We start from the raw sequence: 20,458 nt of genomic DNA, 5'->3' as shown, positions 1-20,458 counted from the left end.
GTAGAACATCACATGGATGAGGTTTTCACAGGAGTTCGACACTCCTCTGTTTCACAGTATTGTTGATTTATAGTCCAGATCAATTTTGACATGGCCATGAGACACACAGTACTGTACCACTAGTAATGAGTAGGTATTTATGAACAGCAACAGACAGCTAAGCTGAAGCAGGTAAGAAAACAGACATTTATGCTAGAGGTTTGCCTTTCATCTTTCATAAAAAATGGAAGCAGGGCCTCCAGCTGAAGTGTACGAATCAACTCTGCTTAAATTTTAAAGTCTATGGCCTACGTAGTGGGGCAAGCAGAAGAGGGAAGGAAGCAGCAGCAATGCCACTGTGTGCATGAAGGTACCTCGTGTGAAAGGTGGTGCATCTTTTCCAGGCTTTCCACGTACTTAGAGGAAGGAAATGATTGTTTTCCAGGCTCACTAATAGCCTGCACCTGGTTCCTGGTCTAGATTGTTTTCTGGAGAAGTAGATTTCTCTCCTCTGAATGTGTCTTCCCTCCCCGAAATAAGGCAATTTGTGATGACAGTAACCAAAGGAAAGGAATGAGGTCAGAATACACCTACAGATGATACAGATCCCAATTGGATATGCAAAGTAAACATTTGAAACAGCTGGGTGAGCGTAACATACGATTTCCTCCCCTGCATTCAGAGGAAAATGAGATGTTGCCTGCAAAGAACGAACTCTGTCCAGGAACTGTAATGGACACTTGCTCTCATCCTTCAGATAAGGTGGAAGCAGCCAGACAATCCTCATGAACCAAAGCAGTGAAAACTATGTAAGTGTATCCACTCATGTTTTCTGATTTTGGGGACAATGGTTTTACTTTGTGCAGGAAAGAAATGGTTGCTGAATATGAGCAGTGATCACCAGAACAGCAAAATTTGTGACAGAAAAATGGAAGCGTAGCTGTGGTTTACCCTAAGAAGAGTAAGATGTGATTTTTTTTTTTATAGGCAGTGCAATCCCATTGTCATACAGTACATATATCTGAAGTTCTTCTGAGGAACGTACTGCAGGTGTATCTCAACAAGAGTGAAGAGAACGTCTAGGTCAGTTATATTTTTAGAGACTAGACTTAATGAGGATGAGAGCCCAGAGCAGCAGGAATTGGGGAAGGAGCCTGGAGCTGAGGACATTTACTGCTCAGGTGGCCGAGAGCTGGGGGATGCTGGTGGTGGGGACTCTGCACCCTCTGCACTCAGCAGGGCAGACTCTTTCTCCAAAAGGGTCACCTCCTCAGTACATCTAAGTGTGACAACTTGGCTTTGCCATCACTTTTCTCTAACACATCCCTTCTGATAAAAATCTAGAGTTTTTGTCTGTAGGAAAGGGAATTTATTCTGTTAATCACAGACTAAATCCAACTGTTCCTACTTCTGTTGGCATAAGCCCAGGTGGTAGGCCCTCTGAGCAGAAAATCTGCCAACTGGGAAGTCATAATAGGAAAAAAACATCTGCTGTTTTTCATGTTAAAATCATGGGTGTACTGTGGAGCTCAAACCATGGTCTTAAGTTTTCCTTTCTCTGTAGAAAGCTTAACAGTATGTGAAAGTGTCAATACTGCCTGATCACCACACAGAACATACCTCCAAAAACACCTAGGGCTTATTTAGGACTCAAATATACATCTCATAGATGGTCCAGGTATGCATTTTTAGCCTCTAGATAATGTTTACCAACTCACACGAGAATAAGCAGTGGTTGAAAAGGAGGAACTTTAACCTATGCTTCAATGAAGTGTTTTTGTTTTTGGTTTTTTATGTAGATGTTGCTTATTGAGTTTTCATGAAAGAATGAAAAAAACACATAATACTTGATGAACAAAGGATATGCAACATTACAGAGGTAAGAAACTTGCCTCCATATCTCTAGGGCTTGTTAATAAGGCTTCCCATCTGACCCTCCCTGTCTCACAAACCTAACGTATTCAGCCAAATTCTAGACCATAACTTCCATGAAGAAAACCACCTTATCAAAGGCCTTGGCAAAAATATGTGTAATTCTGTTTGACATCCTTCATAATTTTAGAACAGTAACTCCTGATTAACGATGACAAAAAAATCAATTATTTGAGACATTAAAATCTGCTATGTAAAAAATTTCAACAAGAATACATTCTGAACTCCTTGGGTCTATGTTTGTTCAGGACTTTCAGCTTTTTACAAGATCAAGTCACAGGTATAAGGCTGAGCACTGCATCTTGTACCTACTTCACTTAAAGGAAAAGAACCATCTAGAAATCTTGATAACGTTAGCAGAGAGGAGACCAAGATGGAAGAGTTACCTTGGATTGCTTGTGCCTTATGCTGCTGGAGATATCAAGTTCATAATTGAAGTGATAATGTAGGTTTTTTCTTCCATGGGGAAAATGTTACTACATTGCTGTGTGAGTAACTTGTCCCCAACCAATTTTCCAAACAATATCTAACATCGGCCTGTGAAAGTTTCCTCCATTGAAATTCAGTATGAAGTTCACTACAGCAATGGTATCTAGGGTCTGATCGCTTGTGCACTGAAATGAAATGATAGCCTTCTGTTCATCTCATTATGCATGAAATTAAGATAGAATCCAGGAAAGATATTGGCGTTTCAAATGTATTCTTGTACTGGAAATGTGCTTCTCTCCACTACTCCCACAACTTCCTTGTACTTAAAATGGTCATGTGTAACATCCTCCAATATCCAAATTTTCAGTGAGAGCCAAGAGGAGCCACATTTCTTGTTATAGGGATGGATGATGAAGAAAATAATACTAACATTTTAAAAGCAAAGCTTTAATTATTTGTATTTCTTGAATATGGCCATCAGTCTTAAGTGATTATTTTCTACTGGTAAGTATTACCATTTGCTTTTAATGTGGCCTATCCAACACTGTCATAAGAGTTTCACTCCAGCTATGTTCCATGTGCTCATATTCAAGTTCTTCATGTCACCATTGTGTATAGGAAATTTTGGTTTATTTTTATGAGACAGAGACCAAAATATTTACTAGGTGGGATGGAAACAAGCAGCTATCTAGATAGTTGCTAGTGTCTGTAGTAGTTAATTCCACAATCTTATACTAAGTGTAAGTAATTTGCTTTTCTTGTAAAAGTAAACTTTACTATTAGCACATAAATATATTGTGCCAGAGGTGAAAAAGCTGTTGACTACATTTACCTCTGAACTTTGATGCATTTTATAAAATTTTCAGGTCCTTCAGGCCCTATAAAGATAATAGCTGAGAATTTAAACCGAAGCACTTGCAGTCACTCTGATTTCAGTTTACATTACAATTTCATGAAAAACAATATTGAGAATTCAGTTTTTCATTCTTTCAGAGGCCAAGAAAATAAAAGCTTGGAAAAGTTTTAGGACATGAAAACAAAACTATTCCCGGTCTTTTGGCTCTTACATACTTTTAAGCAAACAAACAAAACCCCCATTGGTTCGCACCACCAAATTTCACTGCTTTCAAATGAGGGTGTATCTTTGTTACCTCTCGATTCAATTTCCTAGCAGCAAGGGGGTTTGGTGTGGGGTTTTTTGGTGCTGGGAAGAAGATGGAGTTTCTTAGCTGTATCTGGATGTTACATTTAACAGATTTCAAGACAGCATTTCCCTTTTGTAGAAACTTTCTCTAATATCTGTAAAAATAACAGAAACCTTCCAAAAATTGTTTGGTTTTGCTTCCTGCATTAACATCTCTGAGCATGTTTGTGTGAGTCACAGGTTGATGACCTATGTCTGTCTCCCAGTGAAACAGTTTCCTATTACAAAATCTATCATCGCAGCTGGCACTGACACCATTTCTTGAAGTGTTATCTCTGACATGAAGGAACAGGCAAGGAACTGGTGTCCTCTTTTTGTCCCTGTGAAATAATAGCTAATGCCTGAAATACAAGCACAGAGCAGTATTTGAACACTTGCTTTATTGCTCCCTGTGTGACCTTACCTTTGAGACCTCTTTTATAAAGTCCACATGTCTGAGCACATGAGGGTAAAATAAAGATGAACTATAGATCACTAACATTTTCAGTAATGTTGCTGTTCTTCCATTGAGAGAGTTGTGACAACTGTTCAATGCCTTTCTTCTCTTTGGGGCAAATGTTCAATGCCTTTGTGAAATAGTACCATGAGAAATCTACACAGCATGCCCACCCCTGGCACACTTGCCCTCAGCATTGGATAATGACTGTGCACTTCATATAAAAATTAAAAGCTGCAGAATGTAAGAAGAACATGCTTGGCTTACCTTTGTCTGTGTAAGAAGGTTTTCAAGGTTAACTTTTTCAGAGATGGGATAAGGAGAAATACCTGTTTGTGTTCCTTGACACTTACTTTCAGATGCTTCAAATCTTGCCTAGATGTGACTACTTGAGCTGAACAATTTTGGAAAACTCTACAAGTATTCACTCATTAGCATAGAAAAATATTTGCTAGCCTGAATTTAAAATAATTATGAACTATGTCTGTGAAAAAAGTTTGGCAGAGAGGGGTTGCTTTGCATTTATTGAAAATTGTCCAGTTTGCCCAGGTTCATGCAGCTAAATACAGACTTTTTATTTTTCAGCATCGCTGTTCCCTGAAGACTTTTTCTAGCCTTCACATGCTTCAGGTTTTGCAATGACGATGTTGGCTGCTCCTGGCTGAAAGGGGAAAGGAGGGGAAAGCTGCCTGACATAGATGGAAGGGGGGAAAGTAGGTCTCCTTAGAAGAGAGAAGTGTGAGAGAGCGGGCAGGTGAGAACCCAAGGTAGAGGATATTGTGACAAGAATGGGGAAAATGAAGCTTGTGCCAATACAATTTTTTGGAGTGACATCAGGTCTGTGTGCCTGACTTCTAAGTTGTCCAGGCATTGCATTCAGTGTGTTGTCAAGCTTCAGCTAATAAATCCTGCTGCAAAATAAATGAGAATTAACCGGGCAGGGTACCTTAGATAAGATAAACCAGGTCTGGGACCTAGGGAACTCAGTTTATCGGGACAATGAGCTAAGATAACAGGGAGTCAGGCTTTAAGAGGTTCTAGAAAATAAAGTAGGTGAAAATGGAATTAAACACTGCTATGTAGTCAGGAAATCTAAATGGAAATATTTCTGATATTTATCAATGTTACAATGTTGAAGTTTGCAATATAATTTTTTTCTTTTAGCACTGGATGTATGAGTATATATGCATATGTCCCTTCAAATTCAAATCTGCTGTAGCATAGGCTCTTTCTGTAACTTTTAAAGTGAAAAGCAGATTTACAGAGTATCATATAATTCAGGATGGCAGATTGGAAGCACTGTAAAATCTGGCTTTATCATCGTTTCACTATGTCGTGCTATGGAACTGCTTGGTTTTATTTCCTCTGCATGGCACTATTTATTTAATTTCCAGGAGTCTTCTGCCTACACATGGTGGTTGCTGTTTGATGAGGCAGAGAGATACAGACATTCACTGGAGACAGACATACATAGCTCCTTATTGAGCAATTTATATTTGCCTCTAAGTTACAGGACCATTCAGATTAAAAGAATGCACTTGTCCTTTGTGTATGAAAACTATCATTTTTATAGAACATACACATATATGCATTTGTGCATGAGGTAAACAAAAAGCATTGTACAAATTAATCACCCAAAATATTCTAACTGGCTATCCCAAGAAAGACTGTAAATAATTGACTAAGATTTCTACTAATAATTTAGAAAAGGGACTACATGTTTCGTGATATATCGGATAAATCTATATTTAGGTTTGCAAATAGTAGCTCTATTTCTAAAATTTTGATGTGCTCCTATATCATTTGAGAGGGAGTTTGATATAGATATCCTCCTCGCATGTCTTTCAAATATTGATGAGTAGTGTTCTCATTCTTTTAAACACGAATATTCCTAACCTACAAAAGGTAACGATAGAAATATCATTCTACATCTGAAGGCAGAGAGCATCTTTGGAAAGAAAAGTCCATAAGGACCTTTAAAAACAATATAATGTTTTACTGCTATTTTTTTCAAAATATTGGTACTATATACTTCTACTTTTGTACCGTATATTTGAACCTTAATACCCATGTAATATTACATATTATCTTATTATCATCACTGACTCCCACTGTAGCTAAGTTCTAAATAAGTTCTAGGATTTCAGTCTGTAATATAGGTTATGCAGTGCAACATACTCATGAAAAGTATTCACATTCAATACTGATAAACTAATATTCACCAATCAATTATTAATAGAATGATGTCTCTATCTGTACAGCAGTTAACTTGCTTATGGCATGAAAAGCAGTGGTCAGTGCTAAGTTAATGTTGATTTCTATTGTTTCAACCTCTGTCAGTTTAGGACTCAGCTACTTGGGAGCGGGATCTTTACCGCAATCTCTTAGATTTTCATCAGAAGTCTGACTTGGGGCTGATATGGTCCAAAATTAGATCTAAAAAAAAGATTTTTATGTAAATTACACCTGTTAGAAATGTATCTGTATTTCTCGATGTTTTATCTCTTCTTGAGGGCATGTTTGCCATGAGCTCTGAATTCTATGTTTTCCACTTCAGCTTATTCATTGTCTGTTCTTGTTCAGGCAATAGTTGGCAACTTTGCCTCCTGTGCTGTGCCTGGGAGCGTGACTGTTTGGGATGTATATATATCCTAGATTCTCTGTTCAGTTGCCATCATGTTGCCATACGTGGCTAGAAGCAAAAGCCTGCTGGGCTGCTGGATGTAGTGACACTATCAGTTCCCAGACAATAGTCACTGCATGCTGTTTCTTATTCAGGAGCTGCAAAAGCCTAATTAATACGAAGGGTGCCGTTATAGACATTGCATCCCAGAGAGAAGCCTGGGAGGTTTGCCCCAAATTATTTTTTGTTCTGTGGATCTACACCCAAAATAGCACCTTTGGGTCCAAGTTTAGGGGCTGTGTTTGAAGATGAACCCTGTCAAGGAAAGCGCTGTCTAGTGATTGTAATATTTATAGAGAAGACTTTATGTTTTCTACATCGTGTTGTCACTGACTCTCTGACTTTGTGCTGCGGCACTTCTGTGAGACAAAGAAATTGTATATAAAATACCAGCCTTCTTTCCCAGGGTCGTTTAGGGACTCGGTGCTAAAAAATTGAACATAACTTTTCTGAGGCTAGAATCAATACACTAACTACTGCTCAAGTGGTGCTGGGAGGATTTTACCCAGTCCTAGGGCACCCAGTGGTAGGCAGAAAGACAAAATGCTTAGGCTCTTATTTTTGCAATAGGGATAAAATGGCCTCCAAGATGGTGTTAAAAAGGTCCTCTTGAAAAGTTCAGATTTCATAAGATTTATATGAGATGTATTGGCTTATTCAGAACTTTAATTAAAAATTGTAGAAGGTCCTTTAGTTCATTAATTGAAGATGGTTGCCTGTAAATGAGAAATTAATTTATGCTTGTTTTTAATTGTTGGATGCCACCACAATTGGTGCTGCATAAAAATACATACAGTACATAAAATGTGAATTAAAACAAATGAATAATTATAACCACATCAGCCTAAAAGCAGGAGGCATTTTAATATCGGTCTTGTAATGGTGCATGAATTAAGAAGGATTAATTTTTCTGAGACAGTTCAGAAGTATTTAGCCTTTATTCTGCCCTTATTTAAAATGCCTCATATAATACATCTCAGTATTTTACATAATTTAAGTTTTCCTAAGACATTTTGTTCTCTCTGAGGTTCTTCAACATACTGAAACACTCCTAAGATCTTAGATCTAGAAATCATCATTTTTCCAAGCAGTTCATTTATTCTTTGGGTTTTCATTCATAATCTGCAGGATCAGTGCCTGTTATAGATCAGTTTCCTCAGTTAGGGAGGTGCTTGTTTATGGCAATAGAAGTACAATTAGCTACATAGATTGGTGTAAGGACATTCCATAATGGTCAGAATGTCACAGTTATCAGACTGTTTAGCATGAGGGTGTCATGGAAAAATGCTTATAATCTCTTCTGTAGAGTATTATTTTGTTTATTTGGGTAGCAAATGTGCAGCAGAAAGCAGAGCCTGCAGTCAAATCAGAAAGACAAGATTCTGTGGTTCTGTGTTCTTAGCAAACAGAAAACGTGTGTGAACCATATGCATGTTTTAGGACACATATTACAGAGAGAAACTGGTGCAGCAGCAAGGCTGCTGACCATTAGCAAAGTATTGCACAAACTGTGTAATTCTGAATCTTTGTGCAGTGACTGTTCAACTGGAGTGAACTATATAGCTAAAAATAAGGCTGTCTAAGGGCTTTTCTAGATTTGGCTCGGATTTTTTGTAGGAAGCTCATGTTACTAAAAAGTGAGGCCCTTACAGGCCTGAGTGTATTGTAGCAAATAGCACAGCTGTTACAGTAATGTACCTTAGTAAATATCAGATTTTGATTTAATAAACCGAGCAATAGAAAAGGGGAAAAACAAATTCAAAGTCTTACCAATTGTAAAAGTTTCACAAGAAAGCAGAAGTTGTATTATCATATTAATGCCATTATTAAGGTTTTGATAAATGCTTTACGTATGAATATTAACACAAGATAACCTGGATTCAAGATATTCACAGAGCATAGAAACACCGTCTCAGCTTCCTGAACGCATCTGTCAGTGTACTCTTTGATCCTGCTTTGTAATATGTCTTCTATTTCAGTTTTGGGTTTCTGGGCCTTTCCTCTACCGAGTCTTTTCACATATTTCAAAATATGTGGTAGCTTTGTGATGTGAACAAACATCTACTGGGATCAGATCCTTTAAAGTATATATGAATAGTAAATTAGTTAGATGGAGCTCTTGTATGCCTGAAAAGTGTTTCAGTTCCCTCAGCATGTGAGCTTTCTCTACATTAGAAAGCAAATCACAATCAAAGAGCCTTACATGGGTTTTATATTTTGACCTTGGGCAAGTCACCGAGGCCCTCTGTGGCTTGGTTTGAAGCTCAGCTTCCTGCATGTGCAAAATGTTAATGTTCTCTGCATTAAGGTGTACATTCATCTTTTTTTTGGTTTTTTCCTATGTAGAAACTTATAAATCCTAGAGCTGCCTTCCCCCCCAACCCCTGCCAAAGTTCGTAATTTTTTCTTTTTCTATTACTTTTGCCCAGAGCTATATGCACATTTTGCACATGTGTTTTCAATCCCTATCTGGACATTTCATCCTTATCTGCTGCTTTAGTAGCAGGAGTTCTTCAGTTTACAGCACAGGGGTCCTGAGTTTAGCCTCTCTACTTAAGGATAACTCTTATTGGGTTTTAATCTTGGGTATAACAGCTTCAGTGACCCCAAAGTTCACAGTCTGCCTCTGTTCTTTGGCTATGAATGCTACTCTTTCTCCTATGGGAAGAACAGCACGCTTCCCCCTGCCTCCCCTGGAAAAGAATGGTGTGACCTGAGAGGCTGTTTTATAGCAACTGTCTTACTCTTAAAACTATAGCTGAAGTTTTTGTGCACAGTTTTGCATCCCTTGGGGTATTATGAGGTGATTAAACTGTTGAACTACTGCCCATTTGATGGTCCCCCAGGGTCTTCCACTCCAGGGCACTGTAGGATTTCTTGACTTTAGGAAGTGCTTATGCTGCTCTTACCTTTCTTTCTGTCTTGCCTTCCCCGCACCTCCCCCTGCCAAGTGTTTCTAATAGCAATTATTCTTTTTCAAAATGTGACTTTAGAAAGAGGAAAATTCTTTCTCTGCTGAAGGGATAAAGGCACAGTTGTCTGCAGGCTTTGCTTAGCTGGCATCACCAGCGCCAGAGCCAAGCCAGCCTTCTGCCAGACAGCAGCTCAGACATTTGAAGGAGCCAAAGTCTAAGTACCAAAAGGGAAATAGGAATCCACTTTTCCTGACCGCTCTGCCAGCAAGTAGCAGAAGCATGTGGCTCCCTATCTTCACAGGACGTGAAGGACAAGGTAAGTAGTTTGGGCATGATAAAAGCATGAGAACAACAAAGCTGCCAAGCAGATCCTGAGGACAGAAATGTGGGTGATACAGGACCTTGTCCCTTTCAGATTTTGCTGCAGAGTATTCTCAGGAATAAGCATGTTTCATCCCTTCCCAGAGAAATGATGCTGCTTGCTTAAAGAGCACACTGGTTATCAACCCCAAGTCTCGCAGAGGTGGGTAGTTGTCGCTGAAGATTGCCTTTCCTTTCCTTTCATGGTTCCATTTAAATGGGAAAGGTAACTGCTGTTTATGTCAGGTTTCTTGTGGCTGAAGCTCTGATTTTTTCCTAAAAATTAAAGCAAACAAGTAAGAGGGGGTTATTGAAATTTATGAAGTTAGGTATAGGGTTGATCAAGAACCTTTGTTGAAAATGATGCAATCCTTTTTCTTCTTTGCCTGGACAGGCTTCCTGGAACTTCTAGTTTAGCATCCTGACCTTTTCTCTTGTCTTTTAAGCTTTTCAAATATTCTTCTTCAGTTTGGGTACAGTTTTTAAACTTTCCAACATAGTTGTCTCAGCTGTGTCAGTGCACAAAGGAAATAATCCTCAATCTTTCTATCCCAGCTAAGAAGATATGTTGTGCCTGGGATCAGGTGTTCAGGCTATGACTGGCCAGATGAGTTGATCGGTGACATCATGCCTTCTCTAAGGGTTGTTTTGTATAGTTATTGCTTTCCTTATTAGCTTCTTATAATTCCTCTGCCTCTCAGCACTGCTTAACTTTATGTTGACTTTTCAGTTAGTTCTTTTAGCTTTTTTCTGACTCCAGGGACATCATCTAATTTGAGCAAAAGTACTTTTTTGTATTTGCTCAATGCCTTTGGAACACAATTTTTATTGATGGAAAAAAGTAATGGACAAAGAATAAATTATAAGACGTTGTGCTTTCTTTCATTGGTGCCCTAAAACACTGGATGATAAACAGATATGTTTGCTTGTATTCAGAGATCAGTTTTATTTCTTTTCATTCTTTCAGTACACAATGCATACTGATGCGTTTTAATTAGCAGAAAAAATACATATAATGCCATGGAATAATACTGTCATGCATATAGGAAAACTTTGCTTAGTTTGTGTTTTTCTGAGGTAAACACAGGACTTCGTTATGCTTTTTGCTCTGAACGGAAAATTTATTTTAATTATTCTACCTTAACTTGAATTGTCAGTTTAAATTCACCTGCTGAGTGCTATCAACTGGTGTTGGCATCTGTATTCGCGCTTGAAGATGTCCATATTCATTACCGGATTTCTTTAGCTTAACAAAGCTTGGAATTAAATGCAACCCACAAAGCAAGCATTTGTCATTCTGCGATGCATTGAGAGCTAGCACTGCTAAAGGAAAGTATTGTTTCAGGCATTAACAGTCCAGTCTGATTATGGAACTCTGTCCGTTTCTGGTGGGAACCACTGCAAGAACAACATCATTACCATCTGTGTCCTCAGCAGAGGCTTCATATCTGAACATTTAGCATTTCAAAAATCCTACAGATGTTGATATTGCATTATTCATTTAGTTAGAGACTGCCACAGCTGTGTACTTTCCTGTATATTCTTTCAAACAATCTGGCAGCAGACTCTAATTTGAGCAGTGCAGAATACAGGCTGCAATTTTGATGGGTATGACTCTGGTATACATGATTTGTGCCTATTTGGCAAACTTACAGTCTCTGAAGAAGCAAAATGGAGTATTGTCACTGCACTTCAGCAATTTCAGTATTCCAATGACAATTTAATGGATTGAAAATGAACATGCCTTGTGTGCATCTGAATGTTCTTGTGGTACTGAAATTATTTTGGAGAACCTTTTCAAAGCAATACATCAACTTGTCAATCAATAGATTGATGGAGTGAAAGAAGTGGAGTATCAAAGAAAGCAAGAGAAACAGTGAAGGAAAAAGGAGTAAAATAACAGAAAAAAGGAAGGAAAGAGATGGAAGAAATGGAAGAAAATGTGAAATGCACTGCATATTAAAAAACTGAAAAGAAGGAAGCAAAATGGAACACAGAAAAAAAAAAAGAAAAAAGAAGAAAATTAAATTATGAGGAAAGGAAAAACTCAAGAGTTTGTGACAAAATACTTGGTCATGTATGGAAGGACTTTAAATACCATCGAGTTAGCTACTTGAAGACTTTAAATACCATCGAGTTAGCTACTTGAAAATGTATCAGATTCAAACCCACAGTTTCTAAAATATTTCTAATGCATACCTTGGTAAAAATACTCTGCTTTTGCTATGACTGCAAACCAGAAAGAAAAGGAGATTGGAATCCAAATTACCAAATGTCCACTGAATAAGATTATTTCCCAGGAATCAGCAGAAATGGGTACAAAGCTCTTTTTTTTTTTTTTTTTTTTATTTCTACTCACAGAACCTGATATTGGAAGTTATTCAATTGCTTGAATTTGAAGCAATTTTTTTTCATAGCTTATAACTGGGGAGTCAAATCCCAAGAAGTTCTGCAAACTACGAAAAATACTTTAAATCTGCAACAGTGATACTGAAAGTGAAAGATGACCTCATCTCAGTGGTGTCTCCCAGAAAGAGGGTTGGTGCTTTCTGAATTTTTAGGGACTTAACTCACCTTTTCTTTTTTTTTTTTTTCATTAGTTAAATGTTAATCATCAAAAATAACAAATTCACACATGAACATTGGATGAGTCCTTTGCATAATCTGTTTGAAGAAAGATCAAAGTAAGAACATCCTCATCCTATCACTCTGAGTTTCATTGGGTGATAGCAATTGAAATCAATGTTCAAAATGCAATGAAAGGGTAAGAATAGTCATCTCTGCAGCTGCCATTTAAATTAACTGTCTCAATCTGGGAAACATTTACTCCTTCTTACATGGCAAAATAGCAGCTTTTGTTTGACTAATGCAGGATGGACAGACTGTAGGAATATGAATTCTGTGGGCAAGGGGTTTGCAAGGAAATGCCCACAGCTTTTTATGTCTGTGTGGCTGCCACAAGTTTTCCTTCATTTTATCTTCTGTGCACTGAACAATCAACGTGGGAGAGGAGAGCCATGCTCACAGTTTGAAGCAGTAACTGCTTCATCTTCAAGACATGTAGACAACTGGCTTTTTCGTAGCTCCCCAGAAGAATGGGAAGCCAGTTTTTCTCTACCTAGTGGCATTACCTTGTTCTCCTTTGTTCTTATAGTTCTCTTTTTCTTAGGGAAAGACTAGTCTTCTGGCATGTTTTAGACTCTGAACGGTTGGGTTTTCCAGGGTCAGAAAGAAATGGGCTTCTCACTGGACAAAGACACATTCTTCTTTTCAACTCCTGCGCAGTGGCTGAGGTGCATAGTCAGTTTGAGAGGCAAGGTCGGGACTGTGCATGGCTTTAAATTTCTTTCACTCTAAGTGAATGCCACTGGCTTGCTTTCTCTCTTCTCATCCAGACAGCCCTGGGCTATTAACACCACTGAATCCTTGCTCTGGGACTCTGCAGAGAAAGCTCAGTGTCAGCACCCTACGGTTGTGTGCAAGTCCTGTAGTCTTACTGGACTGGACTCTTTAAATAGCACTTTGTGATCATTACAGAGGAGGACCACACTGTTTCACATCTCTCTACTTTTCCTTTGGGGTTTGTTTAATAAAGTTCCCACCTGTCGGATTAAATCTATTCCACTTGTCAGTGTCTTACTTATCTAGAGAAAAAATTACCATTTTTTGAGACAAGTGTAATGAAACAGCTGTTCAGCGCCCAGCAACAGCCAAGCCAGTAGAGTTCAGTTTGCATGAAGAACTGGAGGAAGCACAGTTGGTCAATAGTGGAATAGAACAATTTTATAAAATCAGCAGTGTTTTCACCTTGAACTCCCTGTCCTATTTGGATTACCCAGATGGATTGCAAAAGAGTGGCAAAAATTAATTTGCAGCATTCTGTATTGCTGCAGAGAGACAGACAAAAATATTTAGTTATGTTTAGAGGACTGGATTTGCTGGTGTAAAGGAAAGCATGGGAAGAGTAACTCATGTGTTTTTGATGCAAGAACGCATTCAGATTAAAAGCAGCATTTTAAACCTGTAAGAAGAGCAACAACTTACACAACATAGTTAATGTGTGAAACTCATTACCAGAAAATATTAACAGTATTCTTGGGAAAGTTTGGTCATTTATAGCAATAACAAGGTAACTGACAGTAACTGATACTATTAGAACTGTGATTTCAGATTGATCATATAGGGCATACGATCTTAGCTGTGAGGGTTAGACACATAATTTTCCTATGGAATGAATTATCTCTTGATTAGGTATTCTCAATTTTTCAATAATTTCTCTGTTACAGGAATGTTTGCTGCTTGAAACAGATGGTATGGACAATGGTAGAGAGGAGGTTAAAAGTAGCAGCAGTGTAATATGGGACATAGAGTTGCTTTCTTATACATAGCCTGTCTAATGAACTCCTTACAAAGGAAGACATGGGATACTTTAAAGTAGTTCCTTCCTTTTTTCTAAACAAAAAATAAGACATTTAAAATAAATGTTTATACCTAATGGTCATCTTTTGTAAAGTTCTTGCTGCTATTATTGTTGAAAACAAGACTATATTTTTTTCCATATTTTATAATTTTTTCTAACTGTGAAGTATTATGATATCAAATATAAATATTTTGTCTTCATTCAGATTATATGCTCATTGGCCACTACCAAAATTATTAACCCTCGGACATTCTAATATACCTTCCAGCACTTTAGCTGCAAACCAGTGTGAAAATGAAAATATGATGAAATTAGATAATGATGTGTAACATTTTTCCCTAATACCTTCTAAAACCAAATTTTTCTTCCTTCTTCTGCTTTTAAAAAAATATTTCTACTCGGATTTTTAATGTTTCCCCTTGATCCTTAGCTATCCATGATTCTTTGATGAAGTCTAATTTTACCAGCATTTTGTGCAGTAACTTTTTCTGAGTTGTATTAACCAGGAGTGTACTTTGATCTTTTCTTTACATGTCCATACTTCTTGACATCAAACAGCAAAAATCCTGGAAGCCCTAGCCGTAAAAGAAAAAAAAATCCCCACATTTTAAGCAACCATTGAAATTCATGGGGCAAGTTCAGTTTTTACTTGTGACATTATGAGAAATCAAAAGTTTCAGAGCCTAAAGACAGCTGAGATAGGAGCTAGAATGTAATATCAACAATACCCGTTGTGGTTATTAGGAGACAGGGAAAAGGATCGGAAGCTACATAAACAAGAAGCCCCCAAACAATGGCAAAACACAACTGCCAGAGAGAGGGAGCTGTGGCAAATTTGTAAGTATAACCACCCATTCTGATCCTAACCCTACAAATGCTTCTTGCTCAACAAGCATATTAAAAAGGGATTTGTGTAGGGATCTAGCCTCATAAATATGATCTCAAGTTTTGTGTTCAGGCTGTCCCTTTTCAGTCTGTTTTACCTATTTTCAAACTATTACTTTTTCAAAACTGCCATTGCCATATACTGTATCACTTATACCAAGCAGAAACTTGAGGAAGGCAGCTGTGAGAAAAAATGGTTTTAACTTTCTGGAAGTGTTATTAATTCAATATATAAAGTGAGAAAATGACCATTATAGAGTTTTTCTCAAAAACTGAAGTCCTTTCTAATTGCTTTAGAAGCATTATATTAAAAACCGATATACTTTCAGACCATCAAATTTTCTGATATTATAATTTTTAGAAGTTACTTTACTCACACAATGGAAGGACTAGGGATACTGGGTCAGATTCTCAGCTGGTTTAAATTGCTGTAACTTCAGTAAAAGCAGCAAAGCTATGCCAGTTAAAGAGAAGGTCTGGATGTGGTTAGTGTTCTTACAGTTACAATAAGGCATGTGCTTTTGTTGTTATTTATGTTGCAATTGTTCCTAGGAGCCACTTATTACCAGGCCCCACTGGGCTGGAGCACCGTGTACAAAGAACAGAAAACTCTTTCAATGCAATGAGAAGTGGCACTGTCTTTTGTATGTAGGTAACTAGATTGCATGAGCACTGTGCTAGGTTTTCTGCAAATGGTTGTTTCCTTCTTTAAAATAATTAATCTCAGTCGTGTCTCTGCCTCACTTCAGGTGTGCTCCGTGCAGAAGTTCTCACACTCTGCAGAAGTTCTGTAGGAAACAGCTTCAAAAGCAGTTTAGAGGGAAAAGAAAGCTCTTCAATCCCTCCATTTGTTTAGAAAGAGCTCAGTTTTACATTTAAGAAATTCTCTCTTGCTTTGAGATTTTATATGTAGAAATGGGCTGATTCCTTTAGTAAGGCCATGCAGTATATGGCTATATACAATATTCTTTAGAATAGCTGTGGACTATGAATTCTTAAGCTAACTCATGCAAGTTTGTCCCCATCATAGAATGGTTTGCGTTGGAAGGGACCTTTAAAAGTCATGTAGTCCAGTTGCCACCCCGTAATGAGCAGGAACATCTTCAACTACATCAGGTTGGTCAGAGCCCCGTCCAACCTGGCCTTCAATATTTCCATGTATGAGACATCTACCACCACTCTGGGCAACCTGTTCCAATGTCTCACTACCCTCATCATAAAAAAATCTAAAAATTTCTTCCTTCTATCTAGTATCAGATGATGCTTTTGAAAACAACTGGGTTTTGTTCATAGCTTTTCGGGCTTGTGCTTCTGTAAATACCTTATTTTGTTCTCTCCATTGCTGAAAGTGAGAGAAAATTTCCTTTCCATTTTCATTTTCCAGAAAATATATGCTGCTCTGCCTTACGAACACCCAAAACATTCCAGACCTTGGGTTTTTTCCAGTATGTTAAAGGGTAAGTCTGTAAGTACTAAGTGAAATTTCTGGAGCTCTGGACTCTGTCTTTTATAAAAAACACAGCTCCCTGCAGGATGATCAAATTATATATCTGATTTGCTTGTCTGAATTATGAAGTAAGAAAAATTGCCCCAAGAGGTGATGAAAAACTGCGTGGCTGATAATACTGGTCCCGTGTCAAACAACACTTGGATGTTCCCACAGTCTGTAGCAATGCTTCAAAATCTTTCAGGCACCACATCCTCAGTGTCCCTTCAGTTTTCTGTATGAATTATGGATTTTTGTGTTGTGAAAAACACTCCTGCTTTAAAGTCTTGCAGATTTTATTTTTTCATGATTGTTTTTAAAATTGTCATACCTTGTTAGCTGCAATATTAACATTAAACCTTTTTTTTTTTTTAACTATATGCAAATTGCAGCAGAGAGAAGAACCTTGTGCTAATGGAGCAGACCTATCACCTCCTAAGACATGAGAAGTAAATGAAAATGTAGCTAATCACATCGTTATCCCTTGTGTAAGCAGGTCAATGCAAAAAGAGAACAAGGATGCTAGAATATGCTACAGTGGAATGTATGACAAGGTATGTAGAGGGATATTTTTACAGCATCTTTCAAACTGAAAGATGTCTCTCAAGTTTAGGCTCCTGTGGAACCTAGTAAGGAACCTGTACATTCAATGTCTCATTAAAGTAATAATTTTATATTTGTAGTATTTGGGTACTTTCTTGAAGCAGGGCATAAAGACCTTGCCTTCACTAAATTTCCCCAAGATTTTTCTTTTAAAATAAAAAAGAAAAATTACATTAATGAAATATTCAACCCAGAATCTCCCTGCTGAAGTCTTAGATTGTAATAAATGTACTCGGTTTTAATAAAGATAGTAAAGCTTTTGTAGTTCCGTAGGATTTCAATTATAAATTAACATTAAATAGAATGTTAAACTTTGAGTAGGTCATATCCTTTGAACTTAATGGCCCGGGTCCTTGGCTGCTAGTAAGGAACACACAAGGTACCTAAGGTGAAGGGTATTTGAGGATGTCTTTCAGGATTTCTTACCAAACTTCTTCTCCGTACAGGACAAGGAACCTAGAAAACTACTCTAAAATATGGCCATGGCCAATTGCAGTTACAGTCATTGCAGCTGAAATATGGGTGGTAGACTTCATGACTTCTTGCTGCCTCTATTTTAGGATGATCAGATCTCTTTGTTTATAATGTGGGAGTAACTTCACAGATTACTTCTAGGAGATATCCATGATCTCAAGAAATTAGCAAGCAAAATTAATCAACAGCCATGCTGTTTTGAGTACTTCATGTTACAGAGTAATTTTATTTTTTTTAATGCTGCCTCTAAAATTTCCTTGCATGAGTTTTCATAGGTGAAGTCAGCCTCAGATCATCTTTATGGCAGCATAGGGCTGTGAATGATTGGGTCACGCATCTTTTTAGAGGTGAAACACGTAATGAAATAATGCTCATCACCAGAATTATATAAAAGGAAATCAATGTTTAGCTTCTCCACTTATTTTCATTTATTTCCTCACATGTCTCATGTTTAATATGCCTTTGTTAGGTTTTGGTATTAGCTTTAAAAAATGTTTATTAGAACACTAACGCTGTCTTATGTACATCACAAAATATATTCCTTACATGACTCCCACCCCCTTTTTTTCCCCTCTTTTCCTCCTCCTGAGTAATTGTGTCATTGATTTGTTCAAAAGTAGGCTCATAGGTAACTAGCAAAATGTGTACACACGGTATTTCACAGGTGAATGTACTAGAGCGAGAATAATTTTCATTCCTCACGTGTTGTAGTCTTAGTGCACTCTGCTGTCAGCTTGAAGTTATTAGCATTTTTACAATACACCTTATCTAGACAAAAAAAAACCCGAAGAAACACAACCACCTACTGATGCTGGAAGTGTATTTAGTTGCTAAATGACAACTTGTTTCTCATCTTTTTGTTTCAAAATCCAGGATAGCGAATGGCTCTGTTAATCCCTCAAACTGGACTATTTCTTTTAACGTTTTGCTCAGGTAGCTCTGTTGGGGGTAAAGTGGATGGGGCCAGAGAGCTGGAAATTTGCAGGTTTTATTGTTGCATTTTCTCCAATGAAGTAGGAGGTTCTGATCCTAGCTCTTGCATGAACCAAACACCTGACGTTAAGGTGTTTGAAACCTGTTTGGATTTTGCAAATCCATCATGGAAAGTGTCCCTAACTTGTCGCCCCTCAGGATTTGATGATGCTTTTTACTAACACCCACAAGCATGATTTAGGTGGACTAAGCTCAGGCTTTTCTCTGGGAGGAGCGTGAGTGTGTGCCCCTTGCGAAGGAAGCTCTGTAGCACTAAAGTAACTCAGAAGTTAGGGTAGCAACAGAGCTTATTGCTCTTGTTATTATTGTTATTATTCACTTCTGGGGAAATTTTGAGTAGTACTGCTAGGATGCCACATCACTCTCACCTCTGCTTAACCCAGGCAGACTCTCACCCCTTTCCACACAGAGGTTCTTGACCCCACAGAAGATGTCCCTGTAGATCCACACTTACAGAAGGGTGCATTAGAAATGGCTGCTTCACGCTTCCATGTTAGGCAGGGTCCTTGTGTAAGAAGTTTCTCTGTTCAGCAGGGATGCATTGTTCATAGTTTACTTCAGCTTGAAACTTAAGTGAAGGATTTGCCTTCCCAAAGATGTTTAACACTCTTCTGGCATGCCAATGTGAAACTATTAATCAGTTATTTTCTGTTTACTCGTTTTGTTCCTTTACTGTAAGGAACACGGTGATAAAGGATTTGCCAAAAGTATAACATTGTCTGTTGTCAATATCTATTCTTGAAAATATCTGAAAATGCATACTTTCCTGCGGCTTTTAAGACAGAAAGTCTTCCATTTACACTGTACAACTGACTGGAAGGGAAAATGGGTTGCAGAATTTATCCTGAGGATAATCAGAAAAACGGGGCACTCTGCTACATTTAAAAACAGGATTCTCTAAGGAAGCAACTCTGTGGAGCAGGTAAAATGTTAATTTATGTTTTTCTTGTAAAAAAACATATTTTATGTAGGTATTTTTCCATCCAGAAATATCCATGTGCCTTTCTGTTCTACTTGAAGGACGGGTTCACTGCAGTGTGGTAGGCTATATCTCCGAATACTCAGTGTTTGCAATGCTGAGAACAGGAATTTTCACTGGAAATTTTACCGGTGCTTCATTGAGGTCTTTACCCTTCTGTTCTGCATAAGCCATTTGATGTTCCTAGCATTGATGCCATATCAATCTGCACAAAAAGTGCAGCATTTGGGAGAGTCCTGCAAGGCTTCCATTGAAGCTGGAACTGTTTTTCCTACCAATATCATAGAGCCAAATCCTAAATAATGAAGCAGTATTGCAAAGCAATGAACTATCCATTGCTGTTTTGTTTCAGAAAGTAACATATATGGTTTTATACTTCAGTCTATTATATACAGAATGTGATTTTTTAGTTTATTGCTAATGGCTTTTAGTTGCATATTTTTCTCAGCAATGGCTGAAGCTCTATCTTTTCAGAGATCTGCTGTATATGTAGTGCAAGGTGTATACACATCATCATCTTCACAGCCATAAAAAAATAGAAACATGAACATAGAAATACAGAAAAATTGAAAAGACCCTTGAGATCATTAGGTCCAACTGTTAACCCAGGACTTCCGAGTCCACCACTAAACCATGTCCCTAAGCACCACATTTATGTGGTTTTCAAATATCTCCAGGGA

The 20,458-nt window shown here is 37.8% G+C and overlaps 1 long non-coding RNA gene across 1 annotated transcript; it reads left to right on the top strand.

Moving 5' to 3' along the window:
• The first annotated feature begins 535 nt into the window (after positions 1-535).
• On the top strand, positions 536-17,273 carry LOC119148218. The gene is made up of 4 exons (XR_005104337.1): positions 536-1,062; positions 1,779-1,858; positions 16,628-16,700; positions 17,122-17,273. It is a non-coding gene; the product is annotated as an uncharacterized LOC119148218 (long non-coding RNA).
• The last annotated feature ends 3,185 nt before the right edge of the window (positions 17,274-20,458 follow it).

The sequence above is a fragment of the Falco rusticolus genome, chromosome 1 (genome assembly GCF_015220075.1).
Source record: "Falco rusticolus isolate bFalRus1 chromosome 1, bFalRus1.pri, whole genome shotgun sequence".
NCBI lineage: Eukaryota > Metazoa > Chordata > Aves > Falconiformes > Falconidae > Falco > Falco rusticolus.
The sequence above is the reverse complement of the archived record's forward strand: the minus strand, read 5'-3'. Positions and strand labels throughout refer to the sequence as shown.